This window comes from Coenobita brevimanus, chromosome 100 (assembly GCF_032717465.1).
Source record: "Coenobita brevimanus isolate Jiangsu-jjx chromosome 100, ASM3271746v2, whole genome shotgun sequence".
Lineage (NCBI taxonomy): Eukaryota > Metazoa > Arthropoda > Malacostraca > Decapoda > Coenobitidae > Coenobita > Coenobita brevimanus.
Window position 1 is genome coordinate 61,802,780 of NC_137053.1, and position 12,316 is coordinate 61,815,095.

The 12,316-nt window shown below is 44.0% G+C and overlaps 1 protein-coding gene across 1 annotated transcript in view; it reads right to left on the reverse strand.

Annotated features, from left to right (window-relative positions):
- Positions 1-10,861, reverse strand: part of LOC145414558 (solute carrier family 35 member F3) — a 77,170-nt gene extending 66,309 nt beyond the window's left edge. Inside the window, exon 1 of the mRNA XM_080284077.1 lies at positions 10,787-10,861. The gene's annotated coding sequence lies outside the window, so the exon portion shown is untranslated. The remainder of the gene's footprint in view (positions 1-10,786) is intronic.
- Between the last annotated feature and the right edge of the window lie 1,455 nt (positions 10,862-12,316).

The following is a 12,316-nucleotide window of genomic DNA, read 5'->3' on the forward strand; positions in this document are numbered from 1 at the left end:
ATTTTTCTGGAGGATGGACAACGACATTAACATTTTTCCCTATTTTTGTTCCTTCGTCAAAAATTACTTACATACACAGACAAGAAAAAAATAACTCCCTCTCCCTCTTTTGCTTCCTCTTCCTTTCTTCCTCGTTCCATCCCTCACACTTCCGTCCCTCCTTCCTTGCTTCCACTACCCCTCCCTCCTCTAGGCCACCGTATCGGAAAATAATCAAAGTACTGAAAACACAAGGACCTTTTCCAAGATTATATTACTCTTTTTAAATTACGCTATATTTTGGTTACCAGCCTGTTTTCGTCAGCTTACGAGAGACTTGGCAAATCAGAAGTTGAAAAAATAGGCGTAATTAACCTCTTCATTACTAGGTCACTCTCTTAAATAAAATACCTGGATTGAGAAAGGATAAAATATACAAAGACATCACGGCATGGAAGGGGTTGAAAGGAAATCAGGCAGCCATTTCGCCAATTTACGGTTAAATTAATTGTGTTATTTTGAGGTGAAGGCGCAGGCAGAGGCGACAGGGAGAACACAGATTACTTTCATTATTATGGATGTATTCTGTGATGGAGTTGCTAGAGATGGAATATATTAAACTATTTCCCCCACATTCTCTCCGATACATACAGAAGTCCATGTGTAACTAATACTTTCTACTCTTTTCTTATACTGTAGACGTTGTTGCACATATGTAGGATAGTTTAAGTACAATATAACACTATTTATACATGTCATTCTTTCCAATATTCACGATTTCTTTCTTCTGCCTTCCTCCTGGCTACTCGGTCTTTGCCAGAGGGTGTGGTGGGGGAAGTTTTTCTCTTTTCTCTTATTTCCTCACACACTGAAGTTAGAGTTTTGGTGTAATTACTCCTACGCTAGCACATAATCTTACTCTAAGTCTGTGCTGTCTTTATCTCCTATGTACTGCTCTCATATGTCATCTACCACGATTAGCATCACCACAACCACCGTAACTACCACAATTACCACACCATCTCCACCACAAGTGCTAGCCACAAAAACACCACGAATAGCAAGATCACAACTTGGACACAGCCATCAGCAACTCTATTACCACCACCACCACCACACCCAAGACTACCACCACCACCACCGCCGCCACCACACCACCACCACCACCGCATCTCACACCCTGTCACCAGCAACACCCTTTCTCCTCTCCCCGTTCCCCTCCCCCAACCCCTTCCCCCTTCAGAAGCCGGACAAGCCCCCAAGGCAAAGACTGGTATTGTATTATTCACCCTTGACGTCACCCAACCCATCCTGCTTCATTACCCTCCCCTTTCACACTCCCCTTCCAATCTCCCCTCTCCCTCATTCTCACCCTCACTCTCTCCCTTACCCTCTCTCCTCACCCTCACTCTCTCCCTTACCCTCTCTCCTCACCCTCACTCTCTCCCTTACCCTCTCTCCTCACCCTCACTCTCTCCTCACCCTCCCCTCCCTCCCCCCTCACTTTCTCCTCTCCCCCTCCCCTTTACACTCTCACCTCTCCCTCATTCTCACCCTCACTCTCTCTCCTCACCCTCCCCCCTCACTTCCCCTCCCTTTCTCCTCTCTCCCTCACTCTCCCTTACCCTCTCTCCTCACCCTCCCCTCCCTCCCCCCTCACTTCCCCTCCCTTTCTCCTCTCTCCCTCCCCTTTACACTCTCCCCTCTCCCTCATTCTCACCCTCACTCTCTCTCTTAATCTCTCTCCTCACCCTCCCCTCTCACTTCCCCTCCCTTTCTCCTCTCTCCCTCCTTTTTACACTCTCACCTCTCCCTCATTCTCACCCTCACTCTCTCCCTTACCCTCTCTCCTCACCTTCCCCTCCCTCTCCCTCCCTTTCTCCTCTCTCCATCACCCTTACACTCTCTCCTCCCCCTCTCCCCTCACTCCACGTTGCAAATCTGGAGCTCTAGTTTCAATATGTTTCACTCTGTTTCGTCTTTTTATGGACAAGTTTTCTGGGTACGCCACTTGACTTACCGCTCCAATATTTCTCACCTTTTAGACAGTTTCAAAACGTCTCAAACACCTCCCCTCTTCCCCTCCTCCTCTCTCCTTCCCTCCTCCTCTTCCCTTCCCTCCTCCTCTCCCCTTCTCTCCTCCTCTTCCCTCCCTTCCTCCTGTTCTTTTCCCTCCCCTGCCAATCACAGTTGCAACACGGGAGCTCTAGTTTCAAAATGTTTCACCTGTTGCATCATTTACTTTCACTATGTTTCGTCTTTCAGGCATAACTGCACCATGTTTCATCCTTCTTGCTATTAAGATTAGAGGCGGTATTCGAGTGCAGTTAGGAAGCTTAGTAACACCTCTTCCTTACCGACTTATCTCTGATTCTGCTCCGTTACTATATGCTTTTTTCGTGCCATCTATCTCGCTACTAAAAAGACATAAGAAGCCAAAGGAGAGTAATGGGTAGTTCGGAGAATAAATCGCTAAGGAAGAGGTGTTTGGGAACCTCCTTACCCGATGAGAATAAAGGACAAAACGTTTCAGTATATTTCATCCTTTAGACTGACTCTTCCTTTACGTTCGCTCGTTTCTCTTGGCTGTTTCAAAATGCTTCACCTGTTTCACTATTAAGGTGTGACTTGCAATACCTGTCACCTTTATCAATCACTGTTTCAATAATGTGCTTTTTTCACCTTTCTCACTGACTGATTTATTGTTTCACCTGATTCGTTTCGTCTCTATACGTTTCAATACAGTCCATTTGTTTTGGCTTTCTGAGTGACTCCCAATATTTTTACACCCACAAAAGAGATTATTCATTACCGGGAGTAATTTTAGTTTCGTCTGGTTTCTCCCTCCCCCCCTGCACTCCCACACACACCACCTGTCCCCTACCTCCCCCTCCCTTCCCCCGCCACCACCCCCACTCATCCCCCTCCCCCCACTCCGTTTCTCCTCACGATTTATTTCCCCCAAGTTCTTTATCCCCACTCTTACTAATAATACTTCTCTCATCCCTTACTACATGCTTTCTTCTTTCTCTCTCATTCCTCCTTCTTCTCTCCCTTATTCCTTTCTTCTGCCTTTCTTATTCCTCCCCTCTTCTCCCTCTCTTCTTCCCATTATTATTCTTTCCTCTCGCACCTTTCTTCTTTTTCTTCCATTATTCTTCCCTCCCTTCTCTCACAGCCCTGTTCCCTCCCCCTCTTTCTCCTCTTCCTTTCTTCCTATTTTTCACTTCCCTTCTCCTTCAACTCCTGTTTTCTCTCCTCTTCCTCCTCCTCCTCTCCTTCCTTCCTTTTCCTTCTACTCCTGCTTTCTCTCCTTTTCCTCCCTTCTCCCTCCCTCTTCTTTCTCCTCTTTTTCCCTCTCCTCCTCCTCCTCCTCCTCCTCTCCCTCCTTCCTCTTCCCTCTCCGCCTTATCCCGCTATTCCCATCTCATACTGATAAACATCCTCTCTCTCTCTCTCTCTCTCTACCCCAACCTAGTCCGATATCCGACCCAGGTCTCTCTCTCTCTCTCTCTCTCTCTCTCCCAACCTACCCGAATATCCAAAGCAGCTTTTTTTTTTTAATCTGATCACTACATTTCCCCATGATTTTTTTTTTCGATTTTTTCCTCTCGTAGTGAAGGGGTAAAAAAAAAGCACGCCATTCTACCCATTAAAAAATACAGGGGGGTCCAAAAATAGCGCTGCACTAGACACTCCTCTCATGGGTATCTTGCGTGTTTTGAGGACGGCTCAGTCTGCGGGTGTGGGCGTGAGTGCGGTAGTGGGGAGAGGAAAAAGATGTAGGGCAGATGAAACTGCCGTCCCCGCAATACACGAAAAATTTAAGTAGTTATGGGTACTGAAGGTGATTGATAGATAGACAGATAGACAGATAGAAAGACAGACAGACACAGATAGACAGATAGATAAATTAAGACCCTTATTAACCACAAAAATTGAACTAAACCACCTGACAACAAGAGATGAAAAGACAGATGGGACAGATGGTGTTCCATGGATTATGAAGAGGATGTTTGGCGAAGGGATCAGCTGTGTATGCAACTCGTGGGGATGCATGGATGGTTAGGGAAAGGGGTGGAGGGGGTGCATGGATGGTTAGGGAAGGGGGTGGAGGGGGTGCATGGATGGTTAGGGAAGGGGGTGGAGGGGGTGCATGGATGGTTAGGGAAGGAGATGGGGTGGAGGGGGTGCATGGAAGGTTAGGGAAGGGGGTGGAGGAGGTGCACGGATGGTTAGGGAAGGAGATGGGGTGGAGGGGGTGCATGGATGGTTAGGGAAGGAGATGGGGTGGAGGGGGTGCATGGATGGTTAGGGAAGGAGATGGGGTGGAGGGGGTGCATGGATGGTTAGGGAAGGAGATGGGGTGGAGGGGGTGCATGGATGGTCAGGGAAGGGGGTGGAGTGGAGGGGGTGCATGGATGGTCACCGTATAACGTCAAGGTCATTTATAGGCTAGCCCACCACTACTTATGCTTTAATACTGTTCACTCTTAAAAGACATCTAAACTCCTTTCACCTTAACCTGGCCCAGATATTTCGTCCATTTGCAGCTTATTTCACGTAGCTCAGTGGCGGAAAATGATTACGGCTCTACGTCCCTTCCACAGCACTTCTTCGTGACTAGTTCCACACAGGGCTACTCTATTACTGATGATGATGCTGTGACAAGGGATGCATATAGTCTACTCCTTTCAACCTGGTAAAATCTGCTGGAGAGGGACGCCTTCACGTGGTGGTCCCGATATAACCGGGCAACTCCTCTGCCTGGTTAGGTAAAATGTCCCTCAACTCCCTCCCTATCCCCCGAAATGAGGATGGCTGACTGCAGGATGAGGACAACTTCAGCCTGCAGTCCACTAAGTTCACGTTTGAGATGAGCCTGGGGTTGATAATAATAATAATGCTACTTCTACTACTACTACCAAGCTACTACTACTACTACTACTAATAATAATAATAATAATGTTGCTACTACTACTAACTTGGTAATCGATGTACGGTAGCCTACTGACTATCCTACATAAGCAAGAGTATCTATCAATCTATCTATTCCACTATCTATCTATATATCTTCCAGTATCTATCTATCTATCTATCCATCTACCACTTCCAGTATCTATCTATCCACCTCTTCAAGTATCTACCTATCTATCCATCTATCAGTTCCAGTATCTATCAATCCATCTACTCCAGTATCTTTCTATACATCTATCTATTCCAGGATCTATCTATCTATCAATCCATCTATCTATCTCCCATCACGCGATCCCACACCGCTGCTCCTCAAACATGTATGACGTATGGATTAAGCGATATCAAGCCATTTCCCGACTTTATTTGCTCTCTCTCTCTCTCTCTCTCTCTCTCTTTCACTCATTTCTACCAACCTCCCCATCTCTTTCTCTCTCTCTCTCTCTCTCTCTCTCCGCCAGAGGCTTATGCACACTCCCAAATATTTAAACTTTCTTCCTGGTGTGTGTGTGTGTGTGTGTGTGTGTGTGTGTGTGTGTGTGTGTGTGTGTGTACGCCAACGTATGTGCGTCAAAACCATACACATCCCTCATCAACATAAGGCGTACACTCAACACACTCCAGCAGTACCTTCATAAAACACATTTCCATCCCCTACAACTTACACCCATACAAAACACTCATAAAACACACAGTAAAACGCACGATAAAACACGCTATGCCCTGATAAGAATCGCTGGGGTGAAACTTATCATCTGTTTTATCGGTAAAGCTAGTTTGATATCCTTTCTCTCTCTCTCTCTCTCTCTCTCTCTCTCTGCCTGTTCCATCGTATCCTAGCATGCCGATTACAATATTCAGTTTTATTGGTGGGTGGGGATATTACGAGATGCCGGTCTGCCTGTCTCGCCCTAATGATTTACGGATATCTGGTGTTTTATTCCCGTAGACTTTTGCTATTTTTGAGACGTCACACCATACCACCTCCCTCATACCACATCTCACCTACTTTTCTGCTTCTACCGCGCCTGAACCCCTTCCTACCCTCCCAGCATATGGTAGATAATCATAATCTACTATACTACTCACAGCTTACCCATTCTACTTTTAGTCGTGATGTACCATAAACCATCCTACCATAACATACCAACTACTTAACCCTACCGTAACGTACCAACTACCCTTCCCTACCATAACATACCGTACCCTACTTAGCCTAAGTTTCCTACCCCTACCTAACCCTACAATTAATCTATGGTCCTACCATAACATACCCTACCATACAGAACCACACTAACATACCATACCTGTTTCCTACCATACCGCACCCTACCACAAAACCTACCCTAACATCCCACCACATGGTAGACTATTACACCCACTCCACTTCCACACCCACCCCACTTCCCCTCCTCCACCCCACATCCACTCCACTTCCCCTCCTCCACCCCACATCCACTCCACTTCCTCTCCGCCACCCCACATCCACTCCACTTCCTCTCCTCCACCCCACATCCACTCCACTTCCTCCCCTCCACCCCACATCCACTCCACTTCCTCTCCTCCACCCTACGTCCACTCCACTTCCTATCCTCCACCACCTACGTCCACTCCACTTCCTATCCTCCACCTCACATCCACTCCACTTCCTATCCTCCACCTCACATCCACTCCACTTCCTCTCCTCCACCCGAACTCTACTTCCTCTCCTCCACCTCACATCCACTCCACTTCCTCTCCTCCACCCCAACTCCACCTCACTAATCGCCACACACAGCGTCAAGGTCAGTACACGCCGCGGTAGCTAATCCACTTTGCTCGCGGTCACAACAATGGATTAGTTGGGGCCGGTCACTGCTCTTTATTAAGCTCTCGCGGTGTATATACTGCTGCTTTTACTGTTTTTACTGTTTTTCCTCTTTATTAACCTCTCGCGGTGTATATACTGCTGCTGTTGCTGTTGTTGTTGTTTAACTCCACCGATATTTTAACTTCTGAAGCTGTGTTTCCTCAGTTTGAAGCTCCACCATTTTTTTTTTCCTTTTGCTTTTGTTGAATAAGGAACAGAACTATTTTGTATTATGCTCCGGAACCGTATACGCCTACATCTTTTTACTTTTTTTTTTAATTTATTCTCTTTTCAAAAAATGCTTTTTCTTGAGTTCTGGGAAAATCTTCTATCTTTTCACCCCATGGATGAAAAAGAGTATTGGAATCTGTCTTCGCTAAGACGCAGATGTCATTTTCAGACATCAGGTACCGGTATTTCGCCTTAAATTTAACAGCTCACAATGGGTTACTGACAAATGATGTTATCACATGACACACACACTGCCGGTAACCATAACCTCATGACGATTCTGCTACACATGTTTTTCTCCAAAATAATTTTTAAGAAATCGGGTATTTATAAACACTATTGTAAAATATATAGCTACACACACACACACACACACACACACACACACACACACACACATATATATATATATATATATATATATATATATATATATATATATATATATATACACACACACACCAGTATATATATCTTTATTTCCCTTAAAGGGTACTCTGGACTTGACTTCTTAGCTAGTCTCATTTAAGCCAGGGGTGCCAGGTCATCCCTCTGCGTGGCATTATGCGAATTACTACCTGGCCCACAAGAAATCATTTGGCTTGTCACGCAGCTTAGTATCACCTAATGGTAGCGCTACACAGCATGAGTGGAGGGTGGGCAACTCAATCTACCAATATCATAGTTACGTAAGATATAAATAGGCCTGTATAGAACTATTTTTTCGTAACTCTAGCTAATCTTCTGCTTAATATGTTAGGGGAACTGAAGCCTAGACACGGGCCCCTACACTCCTGAAGGTGCATAATAATATTATTAATATAAAGGAAAGACAGACATTCCGTCACTAGTTAAGAATAATAACATCGAAGTGGCTCCTTAAAAAAAAAAAGGACGTTCAAAAAAATAATAATAATAAAAAAAATCTCAAATTTGTCTTTACTACAGTATTTTTTTTTTCTCTGAGTCCGTTCTAGGCCGCACGTTCCCACCTTTACGGGCACACGGCTACCTCGTTCCTCTTCTCTTATTGGGGAATTGACGCCCCGCTACCCGAGACCCCCCTTACATTCCTGCCAAATTACCTGCTAAAAGAAAACGGGATTTGTCTGGAAGGTAACTCGTGGGACGGGAATTGGATTTTTAGTCTCTCTCTCTCTCTCTCTCTCTCTCTCTCTCACACACACACACACACACACATTACAAACTCTAGTAAAGGTAGGATGTGGTACTGCCAATATTCTCTCTCTCTCTCTCTCTCTCTCAATCTGGCTACCCCTTCAGCGGCTATTAATCTCCCTACCCTACTTCAAATCCTAATTAATCCAGCCCTCAAACCTAATTAATATTTCTTTCTATCTATACCATTAATCCCGTACGGGGTGGCTACAAACAAATCGCCTCCATGTCGCCCTGTACCCTGCCATTTCTCTGCCCTCCCACTGCAACTAACACTCCCCTCTCTCATATACCTCTCCACTCCATCTCTCCACCTCATCCTCGGTCTCCCCCCCCCTCTCTCTCTCTCCTTCCGTCTCATCCTCGGTCTCCCCCTCCCTCTATCCCCCTCCACCTTACTCACATTATACTCTCCTAGTCAGTCTCTCACTCTCCATCTTCTCCACGTGGCCAAACCATCTCAATGTCTTTCTCCTAAATCTTTCTGTCACATCCACACCATAACCCTTCTAATTAATCCAGTCTTCAAATCCTTGTTAATCCAACCTTCAGTCCTAATTAAGCCAACTTTCAAATCCTAATTAACCTTCAGATCCTACTTAATCCTGCTTCCAAATCCTAATTAATCCAGCCTTCAAAACCTGATTAATCCAACCATCAAATCCTACTTAATCCACCTTCATATCCTAATCAATCCATCAAATCCTAATTAATCCATTAAATCCTAATTAATCCAACCATTAAATCCTAATTAATCCAACCTTCAAGTCCTAATTAATCCAACCTTCAGATCCTAACTAATCCATCAAATCCTAATTAATCCAACCATTAAATCCTAATTATCCAACCTTCAGATCCTAATTAATTCATCAAATCCTACTTAATCCAACCTTCAAATCCCACTTAATCCAACCATCAACTATCTTCAAATCCTTCAATTCCTACCTAATCCTAATCCAAATCCTAATTAATCCACCCTTCAGATCCTAATTACTCTGACCCTCTAATTATAGGGGCAACTCTAATATTGCTCCGGCTAATGACACGATTTTGAGTGGGTCATAGGAGCTTCAGTGTTAATTTGAGCGTATCCTAATCAACCTCACCTAATTAACCATACTTACCTATCCTAATTAATCCTACCTACATATCCTATTTAACCTCACCTATCCTAATTAACCTTACCTGCCTATCCTAATTAACCTTACATACACGTTCTAATTAACCTTACCTATAGATCCTAATTAACCTTACCTACCTAATTAACTTATTTACCCTAATCAATCTTACCTACATATCCTAATTAACCTTACCTATCCTAATTAACTTTACCTATCCTAATTAAGCTTACCTACATATCCTAATTAAGCTTACCTACATACCCTAATTAAGCTTACCTGCAAATCCTAATCAACTTATCCTAATTAATCTTATCTTCTTATCAGTTAACCTTCATATCTTAAACTTTCCTACATATCCTAATTAACTTTACCTACTTACCTTATCCTCAATTCCATACAGTACCCTAATTAACCTTACCTGTAGTCTAAATAGCTTACAATCCTACTTAACCTTACCTATATATAGCCTAATTAATCAACACTATTTACTCATACCTGGATAACTTATTCTAATTGTCCTAATTATCCTTACCTGTACAGCCTAATTATCTACAATCTAATTAACCTCACCTGTATAACCAAATTTACATTTCTAATTATTTTAGCCTAAAATCCTAATTAATCCCTCCTGTAAAGCCTAATTATTCTAGTCCTAGTCTTAATTAACCCTACCTGTATAGCCTGGCCTAATTACTGTCCTAATTAACTTATGCCATTAACCTTACCTTCAAAACAAACCTAACCTACATACCCTAATTAACCCTATCTAACCTGTTCAAAGCTAAGCTACCTACAATTAACTTTGATGAACTTAGAAAATCTCTTTCTCTCTAATATTTATATACATCTAACAAACCTTATCTAACAGCCTACTGTAGTTCCTTAAATCTCTCTCTCTCTCTCTCTCACACACATCTAAATACATCTAAGAACCCCAATCTAACAATTTAGCCTACTTCCTTTATTTTTAACTAAGCTGATGTTTTAGTCGTTTTGCAGCTAATTTCACGTAGCTCATAAAAAGACAATGCCACGGCTCTCCATCCTTCACTCAGCACTTCTTCGTGACAAGCAAAACAATATATACCAGTTAAACGTTATTATTCCGGATTCAAGATGGAGAAAGAGCGATTTAAGCCAAGTTAGAGTGAAGAGGGTATAGATGAACGCAAATTTAATGTAATAATGCTCCCCTGACCAAATCTAGCTCATCATCACTATCATCACTTTCGGCATCACCATCACCATCACCACAACATCATCATCAATACCATCATCACCATCACCACCACCATCGTTATCATCATCATCAACACCACCACCACCATCACCATCACCAATCCAACATCATTAATTTTCAAACTTCGACACAAAATAACTCATAAAAATTAACAAATACAGCTTAAAATATAAATAAATAAATAAATATAATAAACACCCGATCATAACTTACCTCAAATGTTGAAATCAAAATGATCCAGTGTTATCTTCAATGTGTTCACTTTTACTGACACGGTGTTCACGATAAGTTATGATGTTCTTTATCTCCTTCCCTCCCTCTCTCACTCTCTCTCTCTCTCCTCCCTCTATCTCTTCATCGGATTGGAGAGAATTCGATCGAGTTTTCTTTTCAAATCATCGTTTTTAACCGAAAGCACTGTTTTTGTGAATGGTGTGTGACTGCTTCTTCATTTTGAGCGAGTGTATGATGAGTTGGGATGACGGTGGGGGTGTGTGGGGTGAGCGTGAGGTATGAGGGGTGCGTGGTGAGGGAGGGGTGAGTGGTGAGGCTGCTCTGAAGTGGAAAAGGAGCTACAGGTGACGAGTGGGAGAGCGCGTGTCCTCCCCCCTCCACTGCCAAGAACACACTGATCCCAATCCCGTCCTGGCCCTCCTGGGTTTGAGACAGTGTTGCCATATAAGAAACAGAATTATCGTAGAGACCAGAAAAAAATGGAATTTACCCCAAAATTATCGTACACACACACACACACACACACATACACACGTGGTGGCACCCATATGGCCCGGTGGATCCACTGCCCAGGTTATACAAACGTCCATCAACTACTTCCCTTGCCTTGAAAGGAAGATGCTAGATTTCTAATACATAGTTTCAGCCTCCAGTCCACTGGGTTCACGTCAATGAGCCTGGGGACACAATACCGGACGGTGTTCCGTCCGGACGTATTATGCAATAATCACATTTAAGGACATTTATCCAGCAATCTGGGCCAAGTGCAAAGGTTTTGTTGATTTCGCTAATGAATCTCTACATGCAAGTCCTCCTACACAGATAAAATTGACTTACGCAGGAGAGTTCATCAGATCTAAAAAATGTGCACACTGAACGTACTTCAGAAATCGTGCCAGAGTAAGTACCCAAAGTGACGAGTTCATGAGTGCATCCAACGACTGCAGAAATTGAACCGCCCACTGAGTGAAAGCAGAGGCTAGGTCAGTAGTACCCTATTATTACTACCACTATTACAGGCATTGCTGACCACTGCTGTCGCTGCCACTGTTACAAACACTGTCTACTATCATCATCTATTAAAAAAAAAAAAAAAAAAGTGGGAGTCACCTTGTGGTGGTGGGGCAGCTTAGGTGCTACAGTAGTGGTGGCGGCGGGGCCTCCCCTGCCGGCCACCTCGCTACTGAAGGCACAACCAAGAGCTGCCAACTCCCTGGGGAGAAGGGCAAACAATCCTCCCTCTCCCTTCCGATTCTTCCTCCTCCTCTCCCTCTCCTTTCTGATTCTTCCTTTCTTCCGTCTCGTCTTTGTCCCTCTCTCCTCTCTTGATTCCAGACTCCTCCTCCTGATACTTCCATCTTCCTCACCTCTTTTCTCTCCCACCTCTCTTCCCCCTCCCTCCCTCTCCTTCAAGTGTCCCTCCATCCTCCTTAAATTTCCCCTCCTCTCTCTCTCTCTCTCTCTCTCTCTCCAAATTTCACCTGGCCAGCAAAACAGGTGAGCAAGTAA